At 37.5% G+C, this 5,000-nt stretch overlaps 1 pseudogene; it reads right to left on the bottom strand.

The window, feature by feature from the left end:
* Positions 1-5,000, bottom strand: part of LOC138060169 (E3 ubiquitin-protein ligase SMURF2-like) — a 16,298-nt pseudogene that overhangs the window by 8,271 nt on the left and 3,027 nt on the right.

Below are 5,000 nucleotides of genomic sequence, written 5' to 3'. Positions count from 1 at the left end.
TTTAGTTAGAGAAGCAAGTAGGTGTAAGTCGGTGGTTCGAGCCGCCCAGCGAACCTTTTTTTTTTTCGTTCGCACAGAGCTGTTTCTTTGTTTTTCCTTTTCTTGTTTTTCGCGGCGATCTTATCGATCTTCGTGAAATTCAAGTTACATGAGATATGCGCGATGCGCGAAGCTCCAGGCACGAGTGGTTTCATACAAAATCTAAGGTGAATTTGTTGAGGTGGCTAGTTTGCTCGGCAGTCGTCTTAAATCTTAATGTCCAAGTGGCTCACCTTTACAAGAACATTACAGACTGATATTGTTATTGCTCGTTCTTTCATTGATTGCCGAAGTAAACGAGCCTACTCTTATTTTGGATTCAAATCTTGCGCTGTATTCTGTAGTTGCTCTTAGTTTTTGCCCATTGTGGCTGAAAACTACGAATGCTTTGAAGGGTTTGTTTGACGTTCACCTGAGCGTAATTGAAGGGTGGAAAGCTCGATTTCGGATCGCTCCATCATCAAGCCGATTTTCACCAAGAAATGCCCATCGTGCAGGTTTCAAATCACGCACCAGACAAGCTGAAACCCAGAGGTTTCCTATCATACCATTACATCTAAAATCCGTCCAAAACTCGAAGCGCAAGACCTCAAATAATATCGAAAAATCCAGCATTTAAAGCTCCAAGGATTCGTATGCCAGCCGCCATTTGCTCCTCTCTAATTGGATGATTGTTTCTTGTCAGCCAGTCAGAGAGCAGCAAACGGCAGCTGATCGCACAAGCCGTGCGAACGAATGTAAATTTATTTGACAGGATAATACAAACCGTGCGAAGGGATGCAAATTTTTTGAAACGGCTGATGAACGGCAATCTAAATCGATGTGCGATTTAAATTTAATAGCATAAGCAGAAACCTTTTTTTTTTTTTTAGGTCAACCGAATGATGCGTGTAGCGAATATAGCGAGCCATGAAATAGACACACTGATGTTATTGCTTGTCCTTTCATGGATTGCCGAACTAAACAAGCCTGTTCTTACTTTCGCTTCGAACCTGGCCCTCTGTTTTAGTTTTTGCCCAGAACGCATGCGAGACAACAAATGCGAAGAACATCCTGGATTTTTCAAATTCCACAACGTTCTCATCCCCGTCTGAAAGCAACTGAAAAATATGGCTCTTGCTCAATCGTTTCCTAATATAGGTGAACAACTCGTGTGTAAATACTGAACATGACACCTCCAGTTATTCATATTTTCGAACGTCATGACTGTGAAGGACACTTAATCTGTAGGCCGGAAGTTGAACTTGTGTGAAACATCGCAGATTGGATACTTGTTGTTAAATTACTTTTTTGTATTTCGAGTGGCTTTTGCCCTTTTAAATTCCACTCTCATTTCTTTAAAAAGACAGCAAGGCTGATGTCAACGAGCTAGCTTCTTCACCTTTGCTCTGAATTGCTTTAGGTGAGTGAACTCTCTCACACGACGTAGTCGATTGGCCGTGAACTGCCCTTTACAAGTTTAGACCACTTTGGGCAAGCAATCAAAATTCAGCCAATCAGTGCGCTCCAGAATAATAAATTTCATTCCTTGCCCAAAGAGGCCTACGCCTGTACTGGGCAGTTTACTATTAAAAGTAACTGCCAATTTCGTGGTGTGAGCGTACTAAGGCGATTCAGAGCAAAGTTAAAGAAGATGGACTGCGAAGCGGAAAGAATTCTTCAGATTTCGATGCAGAAATTGACGGACGCACATCAGCGGCGTTGTCTTGGACCTTCACTCCGGCGCAATTTATTAGTTTCTTGTGTCTTGAACAATGTGCTGTCTTCAACAGAGTTATCCTACTGTGCATACAGGACGGAATATAAGATAGATGTGGACATAGATGGAGTGAAAAACGAACTTTTGCCTTTTGACCCATCGAAAATAACAGAAAATCAAAAATCAACGGAAGTGAAGAAAACAGGAAATGACAAAAAACGATCAAGACCAGATGTGGATGCGGTGCAGAAGAAACGATTTAAAACAATAACAACAAGCTTCTTTCACGGTGACGTAAAAATAACAATAACAGATGAATATTTTTTGTCTTAAAAAACAATATTATTGAGACTGTGTAGCTTACAACTGTTGTAAACACCATCAAATGAGGTAGTACTTACTTTGTACCTCTCGCAGGTATGATCTACAGAAAGCACTATACACAATTCCCTCAAAGCGCCTTTGGTTTGATCCATCTTCAGCAAATATTGGTTTTAAAAGGTTTGTAAGTTTCTTGATGGTAAGTTTGGCTGCTGGGCTTGGTCTGAAAATGTGGACAAGGAGTGGCAACTGTTTGCAGACCTGTAAATGTTGAATTTCAAAACTGTTGCTGTTGACTTAAGAAAAATGTAACCTTTCATCACTGAGAAAGAAAGAACTTTTCCTAATTTTTCATACAAATAAAATATACATCCTTTGTTACACGTATCAGAGGACACAAATGAACTCAAATGAATACAAGCCTGTTTACTAATCATCTATACACTGATTTAGAGAACACAAAAGTAATGACTGATCATCACAGCAACATTCATTTCATTAAGAAATTCCAAATCGCCTTTAATTTTTTTTTCTTCCCAACACACAATAACCTCACCAAAAGATCTTTTTCTGAGATTTCATGTTGTCCTCTTACTAATGTAACAATTTCAAAACTACTGTACAAAGTAAAACTCAGTTGCATTTCATAGGTCAGAACAAATTCAATACAGTTCATCATGTCCAACAACAGCATTTTACAGCGAACATGTGAAGCTGGACCATACCATACATACTCCTAATTTGTCCAATCCTTTCTGTAAATTATGATAAGCTGCTGAGGATTGAATGCTGTTAAAGATGTTTTCCAGCTGATCTTCTGAAAAAAACTGGGGGACCTTTCCATTCTGAACGATGCTTAGACCTAAAACTCAGTTTAAGCTTTCATTATTAAACTATATCATGACTGACATGAAGTACATACACAACTCTCAAATAGCATAGAAAAGTCAATACGAGTTGTGTAGATGTAAAATAATTGAAATTTCGTATAACTATTAAGCTCATTGATACCAAATTATTAGCAATAATTACATTTGGAGTAAACCAAAATACATTAACATTACAAACAGATGTGGATATATTACATCACTCAAATGACTTACACTCAGCAAAACAAATTATAGCAAAAGCAACATAGTGGAGACATTAATTACAGAAAAAACTATGTAAAATATACATTAATTGTAGATAATAGGCTACTGTGGGTGCTTCACTATAATCCTCCTCACCTTCTAGAGCTAAAAATAATTATAAAGCTCTGCATATTGACTTACATAATGCTAGTTGGGCAATTTACATACTTGAGAAGGGACGCAATTCCATACTTTTGCACCAAAGCAAAGAAAAGAATTCAGCTGTTGATTCAGACGTGAAATTCAATGTGATATTTGGCACAAGAGGAAGCTCTTGCATTGTACCATGTACCAAGTTACACTTAAGAAATCTTTCAGAGGTTGCTTCAGTTGAGGAACTATTTGATAAACACATGAAGTGTGATACACCTTCAAAGAAAAGTAGTTGAATGGGTAGTATTTTCAAAGAGATAAAAAAAGGAATGACATGCGTTCGTGGATTCAAAAATCATACGCGATACACACTTTTGAAGCAGCAGTAATTTATTCTGGTGGGTTTTTGCAGCCGGAACCCAGGCAGTCAAACCATATGTCAAAGGAAATACTACTATAACCAAAAATACTATTTTACTATTGTAAATACTGTTTATAACGAAGTAAATAAACACAGCATTGCATCCCAGGTCAGTGAAAGAACTTGATGGTCAAGGCTATGACACACTAAGGGCATTGGAATGGGGATCACAGACAAAGATAATTACACTTTTAATCAGTGTGAGATTTCTTACCCACCAATTATCACTCCAACAATATAATAATCATCTGCAAGAAGTTCACGTATGCCATTGTCAAAATACTTTTCTTTAATTGTTGTGAGTATGAGCCGGAAGAACTCTCTCCTTGGGCCCCCATAGTCACGTGCTTTCTAGAGAAATAACAGATATTTAGTACTTGTTGCTGAAATACATTCTCACCTGAATGTAATAAAGGGGTGATAATTGTAGTCAAGTGGTAGAACTACCTGAGGAATACACTGCAGTATTTGACTACACTGAGCAGTTTTTTGAGTGAGAGATTTGACACATGTTAACATCATGGCGTGAGTATTCCGACATGTTAAAAGGATCAAGTAATATTGAATCTCAATATGGAAGAAGGCTGAAAAGGATAATTTCCTCTTTTGGCCTGAAAAACATCATGTCCTGCCCGTCAAGAGTTACACTTACTTCAAAGTCTCTCATTGACCTCATCATCACCAGTCAACCAGCTAAAGTGAAAACCTCTGGCGCAATTGACCTTGGTATTTCTGATCATCACTTAGTATTTGCTGTCTTTATGACTACTAGAGTTAATCCTAAACCCAAGTATATAACAACTAAAGCATACAAATCACTTGACATTAAACAATTTAGGAATGATATGGAACATGCGCCGTGGCAATTAGCTGCTATTTTTGACGACGTCGACGATAGCTTGTACCTGTGGGACTATTTATATAAGGATATAGTTAACTATCACCTCCCAACTAGGAATGCTAAAATAAGATGCAAATCTTTACCCTGGATTTCTACTTACATAAGGAAGCACATAAATCTTCGCTATAAGTTACTTAAAGAAGCCAAGTCATCTCAAGATCAAGCCAAATGGGAATTATATAAATCCAAGAGAAATGAAGTAAAAAAGTTGTTAAAACAAGCGGAAGCAGCTTACTGGGAACAGGAATTTAATAACTCTAAAGATCCTAAGCAATTTTGGAAATTAACCAACAAGATTCTAAGGAAAAGTAAGGATAGCACTATTGGTCCTATAATAACTGACAGTGAAGATGTATTAACCAGTGATCTAGAAAAAGCTTCTTACTTTAATGA

Source organism: Montipora capricornis, chromosome 8 (assembly GCF_036669925.1).
Source record: "Montipora capricornis isolate CH-2021 chromosome 8, ASM3666992v2, whole genome shotgun sequence".
NCBI lineage: Eukaryota > Metazoa > Cnidaria > Anthozoa > Scleractinia > Acroporidae > Montipora > Montipora capricornis.
Note: the sequence above shows the minus strand (reverse complement) of the source record. Positions and strands in the feature narration are given on the sequence as shown.